Here is a 22,011-nt window from a genome sequence, read left to right on the forward strand (position 1 = left end):
AGATGTATGAGAACAGGGATGTTCCCCCCAGGTCTGAAACTGGTGGTGGAGTGGACATAGAAGAAGTTTGTTCAGTCCATATGATGATCTGTTTAAGATAGATGTCCAACTTGATAAACACAGGTTTGCATGAACTGTCCATGATGAGCAAGCTTGAAGCGACTGAGGAGAGGAAAAACTCCCCTTTGGGAAGAAACCTCTGGCAGAACCGGGCCCAACATGGTGGTCTTCTGCCGGACCAATAACAGGCGATAGGGAGTGATGAAGACTGAAGGGAGAAAACACTCTGATGGGTTGAGGATGGAGGAACGTCTTGGAAGCTATGAACTCAGCTATGATGGTGGAGAAGGGGTTGGGGGTGGGTTGAATCGGACATCTGATTCGAAATCCAACATGCAATCCGTTTGCGCTTGCTGGTTAGCAGGCTGAGACGTGGATTTGAAGTTGCTTTTAAGATGAGCGTGGGATGCTGATTGGCTTCATGGAGGTGCGGTTCGTAGCTGATTGGCTCACATCAGAGGCGTATCGGACTCTGATTGAATGGAGGCAGGCGATGAGTTTCTTCGATTGAACTTGCGCCTTCAGCTTCATTTCTGAAAAATGTCATTATACTGCACTTAATTTGGCAACTTTTTATGCAAGGTGACAGAAAATATTTCAAAGGCAACTGTATGTCGCACTATCAGGGATGTTACTGTTGTACTCAGTTACTGTAGAGTTTTGTGGGGTTCCCTGATCACAGACCCACAACATCAATTAAAGAAGAACTACACTGGATTGTGCTAGGATGTCTTCAACTCAGTCTTTAACACCTTTCCTCCAGACATGTTGGTCTGTATGCTCCACACTGCTCTCATCCTGCATCAGTGACTTCCTCACCAACAGACCGCAGGTGGTGAGGACTGAGAAAAGCATATCTGCCCAACTGATGCTCAATACTGGAACAACGCAGGTCTGTGTCCTTCGCCCTGCTCTCTTCACCCATGACTGTTCAGATATCAACCCCAGATACATGGTTGTGAAATTTGCTGACTACACTACTGCGGTGGGTCTCATTTCCAACAATGATGAGACCCACTACAGAGTTGAGGTCCACAGTCTTACAGAGTGGTGCTCCAGGAACAACCTAATGCAAAACACAAGCAAGACCAAGCGGGTCTTAACGGACAAGAGGAGGTCCAAGAAGACTGAACACGCTCTTCTCTGTTTACAGCGGGAGATGTGTGGACAGTATTGATTTTTTTGGGTATTCACATCTCCTCTGACCTCTCATAGACCGTGAACACCTCCCACCTCGCAAAGAAGGCCCAATAACTGCTTTTCTTTCTCAGGAAAGTAAAGCAGACTGGACTTTCCATTGAACTGTTATTAAAAACTTCTACAGACCTACAATAGAAATCATTTTGTGTATCAGTGTCACATTTTGGTATGGGACCTGTACAGTGCAGGATTTAGCACAGGTGGAGAGGACAGCACAAGGGATTATGGGATGCCGTCTACAGGACCTGGAGACAGTTTATGCTAAACGAGTCCAGAAAAGATTTAGAAATATTGCCACAGATGCCACCCACCTGGGCAATGCACTGTTTATCCCACTTCCATGAGGGAAATGATTCAGGAACATTACACCAAAGTCTAACAGGCTTCAAAACATGTATATTGATGATATCTCTTGCATAAAGTATGCATAATATGTTTATAGTCTTTGTTCAGGGAAAGGAGGCAATCTTTCATTTATTAGATTTATCGAAAGTTTCTGTGTTCTTGTGCTGTTACGCTTCTTTTTAAGTTATTTAATGTTTACCCTATAACTCTTGGTCTGTTAGGCATTGTCTGATCAATACAAGCTCAATCAGCCGATATTAGGACAATAGTTGAAAGAGTGATTCAAACACTGGCATTCTCTTTACAGCAAACTCTATACAAGCAGTAGGCTATTTTAGCAAGAAAAAAAGACTTATTGTAAAATCATTAGACGTCACATTTTTTTGGCACTTTTAGAAGTTATTTAAATATTTACCTTATTCAATTCTTAGTCTACTCCATTCTGACTTTTTTCTCAGAATTCCGAGAAAAAAGTCACAATTGAATAAACTTTTTTTTAATGGCCCTAATCCTCTTCCCTAATCTTCTGTTGGAGAATGCACCTGTCTGAAAGACACTAACCAGAATAAAAGAAAAGAAAAAAAAGAACAGAAAAAAAATGCTCAGATTATAAATCCACTCGAGGACTCCGTTTCCCAGAGTTCTTTGCGGCCAGGCACTCCAGGGTGGACCTGAGGTGGGAGTGTTCCGTTCAGCATCCTGATGGAGAGACGCTGACCGCAGCTTCGAGTCTTCCCGGACAGCTTCATCCGTCTGATCGGTCCGCTGTTCCCGAACCCTCCACCGAACCCTAGCAGGCCCCACGGGAGTCCGTTCGTCTCGCTGCTTTGTCTTTGTTGTTGCGGTCAGTGCGGGGATGGAGGCTGCAGAGTGCGGGGTGTGCGGGGTGAAGGTGATGTGCCGCTTCAGGCCGCTCAGTGATTCGGAGCGGAGCCGCGGAGACAAATTCGTCCCAAAATTCAACGGAGAGGACACAGTGGTGCTGGCGGTGAGTTTTGACCCAACCGAACCAGGCGGAACAGAACCGAACCTGTTTTCCTTGCAGACACGCCCTCCTGCTGCAACAATAGGAACACAAGCAGACCCGACAGGAGAGAAAACTACACATAATGTGGAGCAGGCTGGGTTTATGGCGCTTTATTCCTTAGTTTTGTGTTGTGTGGGTTTAATCTCCTCATAGCCTGACTGAAACCAATTGATAATTGGATTGCTATTTGTGTTGGAAGACATTAAGAGCAGCCTTATGCTAAATAATTGATTTAATTTTAATAAAAACACTGTGTAGTTAGTTACAGCAGACTGCTGATTAACCAGCTTTATGCTTTCACATGTCTGAATACATGAAAGATGAAAACATGTCAAAGTTACCCGTGATCACTGTAAAGAAATGCGTTTTAAATATTAAATTAGAAAAGCAGACAAATGCAGTCCTTCTCGTGCTTTTTGTTAAATGTAATTGTAATTGTGAATCTGCTGCTTTAACATGAAGCATTCAGGACTGACCTGACATGAGAGTCTCCAGGAATGGTTTCTGTTGTGAATAATGATCATGCAGTTCCTGGGGTTCCAGCGAAGGACACGAACAGAAAATAATGAGCCAGAGATAACCCAGTTATAATGACCTAGCTGCAGAGGAAAAGACGTTGGGTTTTATTGAGTCATTTTGTTTCCAGCTGGATTATTTATATCAGTTTCTCTGAAACCTTTGCAGAGAAATAATTTAGTTTTCCATTCATTCGTCTCAGATCTGTAGAGGAGGCAGCTCATATATGCCAAAAGGACACACTTCTGACAAAATGATTTCCACATTTGGGACAGAGGGAACAGATGGATTGAAACAGGGATGAAAAAAGGTCATGTTTTTCAAAAAGAAAAAAGCCAACACTCAACCGACGGGGAGGATTGAGCTACTAACTCTTTAGTTCTTACAACTTGGTCCTCCAACTCATCCGAAAGAGATGATATAAGCTGTCTTATCCTGATTCAAATGACCAAGCACTCCACTCACACCTAGAAATAGTCTTTAACGACCCAGGGCAGTCACAGGTGGGTTGTTAGAATGTCCCTAGGAGGACGGGCCTCCATGTGCTTAAAAACAGCAGCGCTCCAACTGCAGGTTGCTCCCATGTGAGCCACCAGAACTGACAAGGACTCCTGACTAACCTTTGTGAGAAAAACTGAGCTAAAGTCCGGTTTGCCTCCAATTTAAGCCTGTTTGTTGTATGCCGTTAATACAGCAACAGGAGGAAACTTCTCCTCAACAAACCACACTCCTCTGATCTCGACACAGACCTTCTAACAGCATGAAGTCATAACACTGTAGGAACAATCACCAGTCATGGGGGCAAATTCACGGAGCGCAGAATTGATTGCGTCTTTAGTAAAGTCAGTTATAGTGAATGCTTGAAATGAAAACAAACTGGTTTGTTTCCCATAAACACATTGAACTCTGGTGGTAGTTGAGGGGCTTGATAAAGTTTATTGATGGTGTTATGAACTAGAATCAGGCAAACCCAGTATTCAAGCCAAACAAGTGAGGTTAAGGCAAAAAACAGGATTTTAATAATGAAAACAGGGACAGGCGGGCTCAATAGTCAAAAGGGCAGTCCAAAATCCGGTACACAAAAAGCAGTCCAAAATAGGCAGAGGTACAGACAGGGCAAAGCAAGCTCGGATAACCATGGGACAGAAACTAGTCGGTAAACCGGATAATCAGTCAGACAGGGCAGGAAAAACAGATCAGGGAACAGGCTGGCTCAGAATCAAAAAAAGGCTCTCGGGTTATCATCAACAGGTCAATCAAGAAAAGAACGCTGGAACAAAACTCACCGTGGCTCGTTAATGATCTGGCGGAGAACTAAAGACCGAGGCAGAACTATATAGTGAGGTGAGCAGGTGAACAGGAGTGAAGACTAATTATAAGTGAGCAGGTGGATCTAATCAAGGCAAGAAAGCTGACAGATTGCTGAGGGGAGACCAAACAGAGCTGATAAAGTGACAGGTGGAAAACAAGTAACCTAAACAGAACAACATGTCTAAATCAAAACCAAACAAGACCCCAAAAGCAGAAACTTAACTAATAAATCTGATAACATAAACCAAGACAAAACCCAAATCGTGACAGATGGATATACATTTAAAATGTCCTTCCTGGTTGATAACAATGATTCATCCTGAATGTCCATGCTAAAGGACATCCATCCATCCCAGGTTGCATTCAGACAAAAAAAGAGGGGGATGGAGCCTCTAACAGACCTCATGGGAAATAACCTGTTGCCATGACAGCAGGTAGAGGCCAACAGAGGTCACGTGATGACATGATGAGAGAAATGATTGCTAACAGATTCTGATCCATGCAGTGAAAATGACTGAACAGACGTTGAACTCAGTGTGAGGCTGGTTGTGTGTGTGTGTGTGTGTGTGTGTGTGTGTGTGTGTGTGTGTGTGTGTGTGTGTGTGTGTGTGTGTGTGTGTGCCTGGCATGGTTCAGCAGCAATCATTTTTCTTCCGTCTCATTGGTCCAGTCATCTCAGCCGTCTCCCTGGGGATGCAGAGATGCAGTCACCATGACGACAGGCATCTTATTGAAACAGACAGACTTGCAGCAGGAAACTGACTCAGGATCACTAAACGTAATTGATGGGTTGACGGATGCTTTGAGATCAATCGCTGTTGACATTTTTGTTGCCATCAGACGATAAAGAAGAAATCAACCCTTCTATTATTTTTTGTTTTTTTGTTTGTTTCAGGTATTTGCGTCTGGATCAGGTGGAAAGTATCTATTTACTGAAAACCTGTTGACTTTGAATTTGAGAGAAATCCAATTAAACTGATCTGCATCAGCACAGACATCAGCAACCGACATGGCACTACCTAAATAAACATGGAGTTAAAGGCTGTTTACAAGGCCAAGAAGTAAAAGGCTTTGGACTATTCACTTCTCTCTGTAGACTAAAGCTGAACTAAGCTTTGTTTACAAGCTAAACAGGAGGCAGTGAAAAGACCAGGAAAACTTCAGAGAAAAACTCCAAACTAACTATAGGGAGTCATAAATGTTGGCATTAAGCTACAGGTAATAAACTTGTTCATGACTTGTATGAACTGTAATATATTTCAGTCTGGACAGAATGGCACCAGCAACCCCTCGCGACCCCATGAGGGATAAGCGAGTCAGAAAATGGATGGATGAATATTTCAGTCTGTTGCTTTTCCTCTTCTGTGTCTTTATTTGGGTTTTGCAGCACAAAACTATCTCTTGTAAGGTCTTTAATGTTTTCCTCTCCAGGTAACCTTCAGAGGCAGATCAGTGTCTAATAAGTGTAATTGAATAAAGGCATAACATAACCATAAATTCACAATAATCAGGCTGTGGAAAGAAAAGTTAAAGCCATGATGTTTAATGAGATATGTGCAAGGAACACATTTTTCGATCACAAGTTGGAGCTTTGACAGTAAAAATCTACTCAGCATGACCCGTCCACTGTGTGTTAAAGACAAGTTCTGGCACATTATTACAAAGTGATCCTGGTGTGTTTTGGCCTTAGATCCAGCAGCCAGACGGTCAAACAGTCTGTCTGGCATGGCTTCATTCCACCCTTTTTTTGTAAAAGTCAGCTGACCCTTAATAAGTCAACAGTTTTGATGTTATCCTCTCTCCCTTGGGGTTTCAGAGGAGTAAAGCTGCAGAAAGACTTCAGCACACCGCAGACATATTTCAGAAATCACACAAAAACTAGCAGATGTCCCAGTTTGAAGTATTTAGTGAAAGGAGCTAATGTCAACTGCATTACAAGTTAATTATTTTCGGTAAATACATACTTACGTTACTTACAAAGTAATGATTGACAAAGCTAATCATTACTTTATAAGAAATTAAGTAATTTGACAATTTGTCATATTTTTATAGAAAGTAGAGTATTAGTCACTTGTTACAAAGTAGTTATCTCTATTTAAAGGAAAATCTATAGACTTAGATAGTCCAGGCCTAGCTTCAGGAGAAGGGCAGCTACTCTAACATCTCTGCAGACCTCACACATCCTGGTCACAAACTGTTTAGACTTTTACCTTCAGGAGACAGTTTCTTCTCCCAGGCTGTCCCTGATGAACACAAATAACACCTTACAGGCAGGGTAGTCAGCTACTCTTTAGATATAAGTTGTGATGTACTACAGCTCTTTTATCCCTTATTTTATTTCCTCTAGAACATATTTAATGTTAGTATGATGTGAGCATTCCAAACACATTAAATTCCTTCTTTGATCGCACAAACCTGGCCAGTAAAGCTGATGCTGACTGTATCAGGCCAGAATTAGTGACTTCATGGTAGAACTGAACTTTGCCTTCAAAAAGAGAAAATGTATTTAGATATTCATGGCATGGTCAGGGACCAGAGTGTATTAATAAACTGTGGTGAGCAAGTAGAAGAACACAGTTTGTCAGATAAAAAACAAATTACTCTTTGTGTCCTACTTTTAAAGAAAACCTAAACTCCACCCGATAAGATTTAAACTCTTCTAAAGGTGTTTTAGTGAAAACATGGTTGAGTTTTGTTCAATGCAGAGTCAACAAATAAAGAGTAAGCGTGACCTACTACTAATAACTGTCATGGAGAAACCGGTGCCTCAAAGGAACATATTTATGACTTCTAAGTGTTGTAGTTTGCCCTTAAGGCTTCTTTTTTAAAGACTCTGCTTTCAAAATGGTTGTCTAGGCCCTCCTCCTTTGATTGGCACTGCTATTGACAAACTGCATTGATCTGCAGTTTCTCCAGAGCCAATGTTATCCACCATAGCTCATTTCCTAAACTCCCTCCTCGTTCTGATTTCTTGCACGTTGCTCAGGCCGATCTGGCCTGAGTTACAGGCCAGATCGCTGTAACAGGAGTTACAGCCTTTTGAAGTTGGCCTCTCCATTTTGACACAGTTTGGATGTATTTTGATAACACGTAGAACGCCTGGACATAACCGTAGAAGAAAAGGTCCAGAATAGTCATTTTTGATAATACTGACTTTAAATGAACCTGTCATAGAAAAAACTTGTCCTGTGACTTTATTTCTGCAGTCTGCAGCTGCATGACCAAGAAAAAAAACAAGAACAAAAAAAATAATAATCTATGTGTGTTCAAATTTAAATAACTAAAAACTGCTTACCAGTACAACACATTGGACTACTCAGTTAAGAAATCTAAAGTGTTAACTTTACAAAGACACCAAGCTTTTGCATCTACCCCAAAGGGTGTAAGAACAGCATCTAACTGAATTTGGGGATGCTTTTTTATTTTTAGGTGTTTTTGAGAATCAGGTTCTGTCAGGTCAGTTTTACATCCTCTACTTATTATTTGGAACTTTAAGCAAACTGCATGCTGTTGTGAGCGAACAACGAGTTCTTAAATTTCTAGACACACCCACTGTTCAAAGGCTTTTAAAACTAAAGATGCTAACACCTCTGGTCAGACGACGGCAGATTTTAAGAAGTGGAGAAACAACAGGGTTTGGGTAAATGCTGGTTTTGCAAGGAGCGATTAAGTATCAGATGATCACTGGTTCACGACTTTGAGACTTTAGTAGCCGTACACATATATTGTCTTGTCCTTAGCGTTTGTTGAACTTGAATCAAGAAAATGTCTTTTCTACAGCCTGTAGAACTACAGAACATTGATGATCATGTCCCAATTCACAGCTCGGTGCTCATATTTATTTGCTAAGACACATAAAAGCAGCTACAAAAACAATTAAGGGCGAAATCAGTGTCTGACCTGCAGCCATTTAAAATGTAACATTTTTATGCTCATCACAGTGAGAGTCCTGGTTAGTCCTGCCATTTTTTCCCCTGGTCCAGCTTTACAGCTCAGCTCCCAGAGCCTCACACAAATCCACAGAATGGTTTGTTCTATTTTTCATTAGCTTGAAATACTGCGTCTCTATTTCTTGTAGCGTGCATTTTCTACTCTCTGTGTTCTTTGAATTGATGTTTGCGGATCTGTTGGCTGATGATAAACCCTCCAACCTTCAAATGTCAGCAGCTTACAGAGGTTTTTACGAGATTCACAGCAGCAGACACACAAACACCCATGGATGTGTTCGCAGATGTGTTTTATGCACATCCTTTTTATGAAAAAGGCATCAGTAAGCACAAAGACATAAGGCTGTGGGTTTGTTGTGGTCAGACTTAGAGTCTTCTGATAATTTCTCCCTCTTTCAATTAAATGCATTACAGCCACAAACGGGCTCTTGGAGACAACTGGACTTTAACTCAGTATTTTTCTGAAAACATTTCTACACCAGCTGAGCGACGTTGTGTATGCAGTCCGATGCAGCGAGGACTGCTCAGACTCCTACATTGGAGAAACTAAACGACTACATAAACGCATGGCGCAGCGTTACGCCACCAACTCCTCAGTGTGCGCGGCTCCACCATCCAACTCCTTCCAAAGAGATTACATCAGCTGTCTGATGATTTTTGTGACCAAGTACTCACAGTCAATGTACTTTGCCTAAAAGGTTAGGTGTGGGGAAAGCTTTCACAATGACCCCCACAATGAACCACAAGTAACAAATTTACAAACTAGAAAACTACAAACAAGAAACCTGCACACTATTATCTCTGAATATCTAAATGCATATTTCTGTAAATGAAGCCTCAAATCATCATTGCACAAAAGCACCTTACTACCTCATTATTATCACTCATTGTATTGTCACTAGCTGTGACTCATGAAGGACAACTAGTTCATACAAACTTTTAAATGTTCATCTTTTAAATTTTTTTAATCTTTGAACGCTATAATAAAAACACACTGTAATCCTTGTTCATTGCCTGTTTGGTTTTCTTACTATGTGTACTTTTAGCCGGAGTGGCATAAAAGAAATGTCACCACGGTAAGACGGGGTGACAATAAAGAATCTTTGAATCTTTGAAGAGCTGAGAGTGGCGTGATCTAAGAACTTTGGCTGTAGCTGAATACTTATTGAAACTATATTCATATGTGTGTGTTTGAGAGAGTCTTTTATTTTGACAAAGTCTTTCCTGTGTTTCAGGGAAAGCCGTACGTGTTCGACAGAGTCTTTCCTCCCAGCACTGAACAGATTCAGGTGTATGACACCTGTGCTAAACAGATTGTCAAAGGTGAGGCTGAAATACATAATATGATTGTATTATGAGCATTGGTTTCTTTAGAAATTAAATTAAATTTCAGCGGTTTCAGATTGTCTTTCGTGTTTTATGGTGTTTTCTTCCCTGGTTGGTTTTTTATGCCGTTACATCAGTGGTTTGTATCTTTATCTGGTGTTTCAGACGTGTTGGGAGGATACAATGGAACGATCTTTGCTTACGGTCAGACGTCATCAGGAAAGACCCACACCATGGAGGTAAATGTGCTGCTGAGTGATGCATCATGTTGGTTTGTCTTTGTGAACATGATGTTGTGTTTCAGGGGACCCTGCATGACCCCCACATGATGGGGATAATCCCCCGGATCTCCAGGGACATCTTTGACCACATCTACTCTATGGACGAGAACCTGGAGTTCCACATCAAGGTGATCAGATCATCAGTAACACTATTAGGTTCCAGCTGACCTGAGAGCATTTCAGAGCACTGCATACCAGTGCTCTGAAATGTTTGCATGTATCATTTATGCGATCTTCTCTGTCTGCAGGTCTCCTACTTTGAAATCTACTTGGATAAAATCAGAGACTTGCTGGATGGTGAGGCGTTTCATCTGTTTTCTGATTTTTAAGGTCCAAGAGTTCGTTAACATTTACTGACCAAAGTTTAATGTTTCAGTGTCAAAGACCAACCTGGCTGTTCACGAGGATAAAAACAGGGTTCCCTACGTCAAGGTACCTCAGTCGCATAACATTTTAACTACTTAGTGTTTTACAACATTATCATTACCACGTCATTTGTCACATGTAGCTTTAATTAGAACTCCAGTTTTAGCAAAGCAGTTTTGCAACATCACATGAAACAATATGTCAGTGCTGCTTTACCATTAGAACATTATTATCAGCACAACTCAGGCAGAGTACTGCAGTAGTAATGTTTTTGTAGTAATCTTGAGGACAAACAAAGTCTCCATTCCCGCCGTTGTTGGCAGTTACAAAGCAAACCCCCCACATCTCCACCATTATGTTTGACATCTAATGTAAGTGATAGGCTTTGTTTGGGTTTCTCCAAACCCAGTGCTGTGCATTAATTTTACACATCTGTACTTGTCAAGCCTAAGTGGTGCAGCCATTTTCTTTTATAGAGAGAAAGGCATTTCTCCATAGTTCAGTCTTTTTTCTAATGTTCCTGACATTTATTAAAACATTTTGTTTACAAACTGAGGCCTATAGACTTCCAGATGAATATTGGTTTTTTTTAATATCTCTTAGCACTCTGGAAGCATTGCATTTAGGTTAGTTTCAAACACTGGTATCTAACCCAAATGTTTCCTCTTTTGAATAACAGTTTGAAAGAATGGTGGATTAATAAATTAGAAATGACTTATAACCCTTCCCAGATTGATTATAATGTTGTTACTTGTGCCTCTCCTTCTTGGCACTGTGTAAACACACAACTGTTTGGTCCAGACAAGGTAACGACCAAAACTCCTGCATATACAAAGTGGTCATAATGATGGACACGCCCCTAACTACTAAAGAAGCTGCAAAGGTGTCATGGAGACATTCTTTGACCCATGACTGTATATTGTGCATGTTTGCAAAGCACTACAATAATGATATATTTAATTAATTGTTTAAAAACTGAGAACTGTAGTAGCAGCCCGTGTTTGATGTCTTCCATGTTTGCTGTCAGGGTTGCACTGAGCGTTTTGTGTCGAGTCCCGAGGAGGTGATGGACGTGATCGACGAAGGAAAAGCAAACAGACACGTCGCTGTCACCAGTAGGTGTTCCAGTGCATCTGATATTACTGAAGTATTACTATAACCACTTCTCTATTAGTGCAGCTACAGACACTGTTTTCTTGAAGCTAGAACAGAATACTATTTGGTGTTTCTGCTCTGTCAATAGTCAGCATGTGTTCCTAAAGTCAGAACATAGAAAACATTGGGAACCAATGTGGCATCATTGGTTGAAAAGACAGCGGCTATGGTGGTGTGCATGGCCTCAGACGAGGGCTGCGCTGTTCCTCTGTTGTATCTCCAGCTGACGCATCTGTTCTTCACCCGTCTTCTTCCTGCAGACATGAACGAGCACAGTTCTCGCAGTCACAGTATTTTCCTGATCAACATCAAGCAGGAGAACGTGGAGACGGAGATGAAACTGTCTGGGAAACTTTATCTGGTCGACCTGGCAGGGAGCGAGAAGGTCTAACCTTGTTTCTCTCATCCTCTTGGCCATTTTGACCAAAGACTTTTCAGTGTTTTCTAGTTGTGGTATTTTTGTTTGCAATAAACTAACAAAAGGTAACTCTCCAAAACATCCAGAGGTCCCTCTATCCGTATTCTTTAATCCGTCGATTTCCCAGCTAATCTTTTTTTCTTTAGTATTTCCCTTTCTGACATTTTGATGCTATTGTTCAGGTCAGCAAAACTGGAGCAGAAGGGTCTGTGCTGGATGAAGCGAAGAACATCAACAAGTCTCTGTCTGCTCTTGGGAACGTCATTGCTGCGCTGAGTGAAGGAACGGTGAGCAATGACCAGATGATATGCTGTAGGGAAGTTGTTTTATTTAAGCAGGATAAGACCTGGAGCTGGAACAATGAAAGCAGAATAGAGGTCTATAGAGGGAACTATAGAGGGTTCAGTAGTTTTTCTCGTAAAGCCAAGCTGGTGTCAAGAGTAGAGATGTAGACCATGGTGAGCTACATCATGCTGTACCAGGGTAGACTGAAGCGGGTGAAGTGCCTTACCCAAGGACACAACGACTGACACAACGCTTCATTGTGATTGGTTGTCCTATTTCAGCTCTGCATGTTGTTCATAAACGCACAGATACCCTCAGTCTTTAACCCTGGGTTGATTCAGTCAGTTCATAAGCACCTCCTCTGAACCACTTCAGTGTAACTTTTACTGTTAGGCTTCGTTAAGACAGATCGCTCAAAGAGAATATGAATGTTGAACTTGTTACAAAGTATAGGATTCAATATTAGAGACTCTAAAACAGATTTAGCATGCCTTCTGCTCTTTATTAAGAGTTTAGGTCAAAGACCACTGAAGCATTTAATGAGAGGGAATGAAGAGATGATCCTACAGGCTGCAACACAGAAAAGTGGTTCTAGATGTTTCTGACACCAGAGTGACAGAAAGGGCAGGATTCCAAACCAAGTAATCAACCATTATTGATCGCATCTTCAGTGTGTTGTGTGTCTGCTTGCAGAAAACCCACGTCCCGTACAGGGACAGTAAGATGACCAGGATTCTGCAGGACTCCTTGGGAGGAAACTGTCGGACCACCATCATCATCTGCTGCTCCCCGTCTGTTTACAACGAGGCGGAAAGCAAGTCCACCCTCATGTTCGGACAGAGGTACAGTTCACAGTTACTGTGGTGTTCATGACAGACGGTCTATTAGCAAAGAACAGAGTCCAATGGAGCGTCAGGAGGAACTCTAACCCACATTAGACTGGATGTGGCGGTCAGGACTGAGAGCTGGTTTTGAAATCCCTTGAATGGGCTTCAGGGGGTTCCATTCTCAGCGGGAAAGTCTGAAACTTTGGGGGATCAGTTTAAGAGCTGAACTCTTGGAGCAGCGTGTTATTCCTGACTCTGTGCTTCTCTCTGTGATTTCACGTTTCAGAGCTAAAACCATAAAGAACACAGTTTCTGTGAACCTGGAGCTGACTGCTGAGGAGTGGAAGAAGAAGTATGAGAAGGAGAAGGAAAAGAACAGAAGTCTGAGCATCATGATCCAGAAACTGGAGAATGAGCTGAAGCGATGGAGGAAAGGTGAGGAGAATCAGCTGGGGGACTAAAGCTGCACCAAGGCTGTTGTTATGCTCAGTTTTAACTTTATCATGTTGCTCAGAGTCTCTAAGACATGAAGAATAGCTGCTAATATCGGTTAGAAATGTATTCATCCCTTTCCTGCCTCCACACATGCCGAAAATGTAGATTTGTGCTTTATGGAAATTATACAGTTAAAATTTCCAAAAGGTCGGTTGGTTTTATTAGTGTATTTTAAAATAAACGCTGTAAATCACTGATATTCAAGTCACATCCAAAACTTACTACATCTCTAAAAGGAGTCGTCTGCGGTCAGTTTTTATCCTGAGGCTTTTATTTAGCCCTGCTTCCTGCAGCGGGAACAACAACAGGAAATAAAAATTACGGGAAAATGTTCCTGCAGTGGAAACGCCCCTTTAAAGTAACTCCTGCTCTGTGCTAGGCCACCAACTGGTTTATTATTATGATTATTTTTATTAATTTCAACTTTAAAATCATTTGATGATTACCATAATTTCACTCAGCAACTCTTTGGAAGTTAAGATCCTGGTTAACATCATTATTCCAGGTTTCAAAGGCAGAAAAATTTGATTTTAGAAACTGCTGATTGACTTTTTATTTTTGACACTGATAGTTAGAAATGGAAAATACCTCAGAGGTAAGAAGGGCCGTAGTGATTTACTTTTTTAATAAAAGGATCGTTAGTAACTTTGAGTTTGAAACTGGACGTGAATTAAAAAAAACAAGCTGCTGGGTGTTTCTGACTGTTTCTGAACCTCTCCAGGTGAGGCTGTGCCTGTGGAGGAGCAGCTGAGCAACAGAAACAAGAAGAGCGCCGCTGAGACGCCAGCAGTGATCGAGAGCCTGGCCCCGCCCACCGTACCGCTGTGCGAGGAGGAGAAGGTGCAGTACGAGACGCTCATAACCAACCTCTACCAGCAGCTGGACGACAAGGTGAGTTTCACCTCTACCTGCAGCAGGTTGACGATGACAAGATTAAATCAGAACCCTTACAACTAAGGACTCGTGTTTCAGGATGATGAGATCAACCTGCACAGCCAGACCTCTGAGAAGCTCAAACAGCAGCTGATAGAACAGGACGAGGTACGCTTCACACGGGATCCCCGCCTTACAGCGCCACAGCTGACCCGTCCTCCTCACCGCCGCTGGTGTTCTGCTCCCACAGCTGCTGGCGTCCGGCCGTCAGGACTACGAACGTCTGCAGGAGGAGCTGAACCGGCTGCAGAGGGACAGCGATTCGGCCAAAGAGGAGGTGAAGGAGGTGCTGCAGGCGCTGGAGGAGCTCGCGGTCAACTACGACCACAAGAGCCAGGAGGTGGAGAACAAGAACCGCTGCAACGAGCAGCTGAACGAGGAGCTTGCACACAAAACTGTGAGTCCTTTAAACCGCCTGGTCAAAAATAAAGTCCCCGTCTGAAAAGTCAAATAACGTGGCCATGCACCTTTTAAGCAGTGTAAAGATGTCAGGAAATGCTGGGTGGTGTTCCAACAATGTTCTGGCCGTTCCAGGCGGGTCTGGAGGTGGCTCAGAGGGATTTGTCCGCCCTGCAGGAGCTCAGCTCTCACCATAAGAAGAGGTCTGCAGACATCCTCAACCTGCTGATCAGAGACCTCAGTGAGATCGGCAGTGTCCTCGGGACCACAGAGCTCAAAGCTGTAAGACTACCATTCCCACTTCACTGTGTACACAGGCAGCCGCAAACGCTGACGTTTAGGCAAATCCTGAGAACTGTAACAATCCTGGCTGCATCAGCAGGTGTTCGCAGCCTGACAGACTCTTTCCTGCACGCTTCCAGATGGCCGAGGTGAGCGGCGTGATGGAGGAGGAGTTCACCACGGCTCGCCTCTACATCAGTAAGATGAAGTCTGAGGTCAAATCTCTGGTGAACCGCAGCAAACAGCTGGAGGTCAACCTGGCGGAGAACACCTGCAGGACGGAGGCCAACGAGAAGGAGCTGAGTGCCTGCCAGCTCCTGGTCTCTCAGGTAAAACACACCTGGCCAGTGACGGCTTTATAAGGCTGTCACAGACACACCGATCAGAAGTGTATCCAGGTTGTCCTGTTTTTGTAAAGCTTTGACTTGCCTAATTAAAGTTCTCTTCATATACTATGAAATAAAAGATTTAAGAACAGAGCAGAGGTAACAGACCATTCATGAGGGAGCATCTGCTGTAAAACAGGATGTTGTGAGTTTTAAAGGAAGACTACATTTTTTCACAGTTCACATTGTAACCTAGCTTTCTAACTGTTCACTGCAAAAATGGAACTAAAAGTAAGTAAAATGTTCTTGAAATGAGTGTATTTTCCTTGATTTGAGCAGCTAAATAAGACTATTTGCCAATGGAATAAGAGTTTTGCACTTAAAATAAGAACATTTCATCTCTATCATCTTATTTCAAGTGCCGTATATCTAATTATCTCATCTTAGGGGTAAAAATACTCATCCCATTGGCAAATAGTCTTATTTGGCTGCTCAAATCAAGGAAAATACACTAATTTCAAGAACATTTTACTTACTTTTAGTTCCATTTTTGCAGAGTTGAACTAGCAACCTGCAGTAGTTATTAGCACGATTTGCATGTGTGTGCTCTAGAGAAAGTGCATCCTTACCTTAGCTCAGACATATCTAGAGCACTGCCAATATCTCCAGATCTTCAGCTAACAGGATAAGACAGAGCAGCTTTGCTTTAAGGCTCTGCAGAAAGTCACGTTCTGTCTTGCAGCCCCATGGAACCACAAACCATGCTGTTTCCTTTTAAATAGCTCCATGTCTCTGTGTTTCCTCTGACCTCATTTTCAACATCTCTCTTACTATAAATAACAAACTTTAACTCACTGATGGCTAAATCGTCTGGTTCAGGTCAACGGCGGACTTCTCAGTGTATCTTTAATTATTCCCCGTGAGGGTTGAGATGGTTTTCTGTGCACTTTAATGTAAAAATGTGGATTCGCTGAAAGATTAGATTTCACAATGCAAACCTGGACCTGTGATATGAGGACATTAAGGTTTAATCTGAAATCAGCAAAGCTGCTGCAGGAACCCTTTCTCTGTGGGTTATGAGCTTTTTTACAGATGTTTTCTTATGAATCAACACCAAAATGTACCAAAAGACACCCTGCTGACTCTGATCGTACTTCATATTACTGCTGCTGTGCCAGACGACCTTGTGTGGTTTGGGGTTTGTTGTTGTTCATGTGGTCGGGTCTTTATGTTGCTGTTTTTGCAGCTTCAAGCCAAGTTGGAGTCCCTGAGCGCCGACCTGCAGAGGATGGAGCAGAAGAAGAGGCAGCTGGAGGAGAGTCAGGATGCTTTGATGGAGGAGATTGCTAAGCTCCACGCTCAGGGTCAGGGCCTCCATCATGTTTACAGAAATAAAAATCTGCTCTGTGATTGGTTGAGAGATTACCAAACTGAGATGGTTCTTTGTGTTTTCAGGTCAGATGCATGAGGTGACGGTGATGGACAAAGAGAAAGAACACATGAGCAGACTGAAGGACGCGGTGGAGATGAAGGTAAAGAGCCTTGATGCTCACTCGTGGTTCTTTAGGATCTACAGGAGATTATTAAACAGAGCTGGGAGTCAGGGATTCAGGTTCTTCAGATTCATTCAGCCATCTCTCTTCAAAAAGTTTGATCTCACTTATCAATGTCTTCACTTTAATAATTTGATAAGCCAACCCAGTTTACTCTTGATTAAACTGAACTGTACTGAATGATAGTTTGCTATACAGCGCCCTCCTCTGGCCGGTGCAGGTAAGACATAAACAGAGTGTATTTTGTAACAGGCTTTAACAGAAGACTAATGTTACATGTTTACCCGTGATTCTATAAAAATATTACAGAGTTCTGATTGAAGATATTTATCATTATCATCATAGATTTCCAGCTGGTTGGACTAGAAACTTAAAAATTGTGATACGTTTTACCAGGAAACCTGATATGTTCCTTAAGATATATGATGTTCTTGCTGCTTTGGGTTTGGCAGAGAACGCTGGAGGAACAGATGGAGAACCACAGGGAGGTGCATCAGAAACAGCTGAGTCGACTCCGTGATGAGATCGAGCAGAAGCAGAGAGACAACGATCATCTCAAAGAGTACCAATTATTAAATTTTTACTGTGATCAAATGTTTTCTGTAGTGGCCTTTGAAGAAGTAAACATTTTCTGCTTTAATGCATTGAAGCAGTCATTCTGAAATGACCCAAAATCCCTTTTTAAAATGTATACATACACACACACACACACATAAATTTATATCACATATATCTATATCTATATCTATATCTATCTATCTATCTATCTATCTATCTATCTATCTATCTATATATATATATATATATATATATATTATATATATATATATATATATATATATATATATATATATTGTGTGTGTATGTTCATTTATAACATATAACAATGGTTTCTAACACTAGATTGTTTCAACATTGCCATATCTTTAACTAAGTGATATGAACAACAATATATGTGGCTTTAAGCCTGACTCGTATCTGCAGTCACCTTTTAACTACCTCATAGCAAAAATAATATCATGCCATGGATATGAAACATAAACTTCAGCTTTATTAGGTTTTGCACTTTTTTAGGTGTTTATTGATAGTATTCATCACTATACTGCCTGCACGTACAGACCAAACAGCAGGGGGTACTGTACCCCGTTTAGAAGGCCTGTAATTGTCTGGACAAAATTATCTGATCATAATTCCTGAATGGTAAAGTCTCATCTTCTCTAACAAAGCTTCTGTGTTCATCTCTCAGTGTGGAATCAGGCTCTTCAGCTGGAGAACAGAAAACTTCAGTCGGATTTTGATAACTCAGAGCCGAGGACCAAAACAAAGAGCAAAGACTCCAGAAACTGCAGTAAGTTTGTCCCTCTTTGCTTCCTGTACAGCCAACAGGAGTTTAAAGGTAAAATCTGTTTATTTCCACCTGATTTCGTTCACATGATGTAGATGGAAGGGGGGCGCTGCAACTTAAAAATCAGACTTTAATAATTTAATTATGTTTCTTTTGTTTGGAATCTTAAAAGCTAGATGCTTTACTGAGATTATCAATGTTTTTCTTTTGTGTGTCGGCTGCTGCGATTCAGTTTTTTAATCTGCAGTCTTGTGATTTAATTTCAGGTTCCTGAATGAGAAGAGAGAACAAGCCAAGGAGGACCTGAAGGGTTTGGAGGAACTGTGGTATGAGCTTCATTGGGTCATATTAATTGATCTACATTTTCAGATAAAATAGACCAGATTAGTGGTTTGAAAATGATTTTGCTTTTATTTCCCAGACCAAAGAGCTGCAGACCCTTACCAACCTGCGGATCCAGTTCATTCAAGACATCGCTTCTCGAGTCAAGAACGTAAGCACAGACCAAATCAGAGTTTTCAGTTTCTGCCATGAGCAGGACAGGTTCTGTTGGATATGTTCTGATCAAGTAACAGAGATCGTGTTTAATCTGTGAATCTGACATTTAAGTTGCTACTGATTGGCTGTCAGGCGGTTGTGTCATATTGATTTCAGATGTGAAATTTATGCCACACCAGTTTTTCCACATTAAACTTTTAACAGGTGTTATAATCAGACACAACTGACTTGTAACAGTAAACCAGTTACTTTTTATTTATCCGTCTATAGTAACAGAAGCTGTTTCAGGACACTTTAGAAATTTCTGCTAAACCTGTAGAGCTAAGGAGAAAGTTTTGTCCTCCGCGTTGAACAGAGCTCAGAGAACGACAGCGACGAGGCCGGCGGCAGTCTGGCTCAGAGACAGAGGATCATCTTCCTAGAAAATAACTTGGAGCAGCTCAGCAGAGTCCACAAGCAGGTGAGGAATCACAGCGACCCAGCTGCTCCGTTGTTTCAGGGGAGAAAGCGTCAATTTAGCACATTAATCTATGTTTCTGTAAAGATCTTTGACTTTCAGTTGAAGAAGTTGTTAAGATTTTTGGAGATGTTGATGAGCTTTTCATGATCCTTTATTTAAAGAGGCAAGGTGCAGTTAAGTACAAGTTTGCTCATATTCAAGGTAAATGAGATCTAAAACAATTCAGGATCAGGAGTTTTTAACAGGTTCACACTTAATGTTATATTTTTGCATATTATAGTTAGTACGCTTTATTTTGAAGAATGCACAGTATTTTCCAGTGGCATTACAAAAGTATTAATACCACTTGTTTTTACATTCTAATGTGGGAGGAAAATCACAAACTTTAGTGTATTTTATTGGAATTGTATATAATTGACTGAAACAAAAAGCATTAAAGGGGTTTTTAAAAATGTTCCCCAATACCTTTTTAAAAACTTGCATTGTTTGGTTGTCATTTAGCCTTCCTTAGTGAATAGTTTGTAGGTATTTATTACTTTTAGGGTATGTTTCTACCAGCTTTTTGACCTCAAGAGAGACTGAATGTTTTTCCCATTTTTTCTTTTCAATATAGCCCGATTGGACAAGCATCATCTGTGAATATCAGTCTTCAGGACTGGTCTCAGATTCTCAGTTGAATCTAGGTCTGGACTTTGACTGGGGCCGTTCTACCAGATGAATAGGCTTGATTTAAAGCATCCCCATTGTAGCTCTGACTGTATGTTAGTGTGGATGCCTTGCTGGAGGGTGAACCTGAACAGTTCAAGTCTTTGGCTGCCTCTTACAGTTTTTTTTTGTTTTTTTTTCAATTTCTTTGAGCAACAATCACAAGCAAGATTTACATTGAGATGTTAAGACATTCAGTAGCGCTCAAAGGAGTAGGTAGAAGTTCAAGAACTTATAAGAACCTACTCCGAATTACAATTATTCAGCACATATGCAGTCTTCTGATAAAAGGAGGCATTTACAAATCAAAGCAACAGTTACATGAATATACAGAGTCCTTATTTTGAAAACAATTGTCCAGAAAGAAGATATCTAGTAGTACTTATTGAAAATGTTACAAATTATCACATTAAATGTTTGGGTTACATGCATATTTTTTTAAAGATGACATTGTATGCCTGCTTTTAAATTGTCTAGCATGGGTACTCCTTTTTATTTCTATATCTACCTACTCCACTACCACAACTCTAGCTTGGCTGGACCCCCAGACTTTTAAGTTTGGGCGAACACCACATCTTCTCTACTGTTGAACATTTTTGTATATTGCCGGGAAGTAGATCACGGCTTGCTTTGTGCACTACCGCAAGAGTTTTAAATTTGATTAAGTCTTCGATTTTCATTATGTGAAATTTTAAGATTTAGAGAAAAGTGCATTAGTGTGATCTCTGAAATCCAACATCATGAGGTTTGCTTCCAGATATGCTCTGTATTTACCTTCTTCTAGCTACTCTAACTAGCTTCTCTGTCCCTGCTGAAGGAAGGATTCCCCTTTCTTCATTATTACCTCATTCTGCTTTAAGGATCTCCGCAGCTTTATCCCTGACCTATCTGGTCCTTGGTCTTAATGGTGCTGTTTGTTCTCTAATGTTTAACAAACTCTATTCGTTTGATGAAGAATTACATCTGTGTAATGAAGTGCAGCCCTCAAACAGGCTTACCTGGATTCAATTTAAGTCTCTGTGTTCTTAGCTCGTCCGGGATAACGCTGACCTGCGTTGTGAGCTCCCCAAACTGGACCGGCGGCTAAGAGCTAACGCGGAGCGAGTGAAAATGCTAGAAACGGCCCTGAAGAATGCCAATGAGAAGCTGCAAGGACCGCAACGGACGCGCGAGCGGGAGCAGCAGCGGTAACTACCAGCAGGAAGGGGACCGGATCAAAGAGGCAGTCCGGTCCAAAAACATCTCCAGGAGGGGACACTCTGCTCAGATTGGTGAGATCCCCTAGTTCCAGCAAACTCGTTGGAAATCTGAACCCTGCAGGGTCTTAAGTGACTCACCTGATTCTGTGTTCATGCAGCCAAGCCAATTAGAGCCGGGCACCAGTACCATCATCCGTCCTCCTCCCAGTCCATTAAACCAACCATTAGAGGAGGAGGCGTGGCCTCCAGTCCTCGCCATCACTCCTCCCGACATTCAGCAGCTCAACAACAACAACAGCCTCGGTTTCCACAGTGAAGCCACAAGTGACTCCAGGTCAGTAAAAGCAGCAGCTTTACGGCAGTCTGACCCAATCAGGACTGAGGCCTTAGCTTTTAGTCATGCATAATGAATTAATACAAAAAAATGAGGCTTTACTGTTTCACTGCAATAAGACTAAGATAAATAATCAGCCTTTTAATGTAAATTTTAGTCGACAAGTTTATGGTAAAACTCAAAATCCCTCAAGTACACAAGAATGTATGGAGTCTAAGAATCAGGTTTTTGTGGTTAGAAAAAATGGTGGTTATGGGTGTTTAACAGTTTAGAGACAGAAGAATATTTCAAGGTTTGTAAACCAAAATGATTTTTCTGAGAAGTCACATTGAAGAGTTCAGACCTGAAGTGGCCAAGTCACTTCATAAAATCCTAAAAAAATTTTAAATAATTTTGTAATCTGTGCATTAGTTAATTG

The 22,011-nt window shown here is 41.5% G+C and overlaps 1 pseudogene; it reads left to right on the forward strand.

The window, feature by feature from the left end:
• Positions 1-2,245: 2,245 nt before the first annotated feature.
• Positions 2,246-21,611, forward strand: LOC118558879 (annotated as a pseudogene).
• Positions 21,612-22,011: the final 400 nt, after the last annotated feature.

Source organism: Fundulus heteroclitus, unplaced genomic scaffold (assembly GCF_011125445.2).
Source record: "Fundulus heteroclitus isolate FHET01 unplaced genomic scaffold, MU-UCD_Fhet_4.1 scaffold_173, whole genome shotgun sequence".
Lineage (NCBI taxonomy): Eukaryota > Metazoa > Chordata > Actinopteri > Cyprinodontiformes > Fundulidae > Fundulus > Fundulus heteroclitus.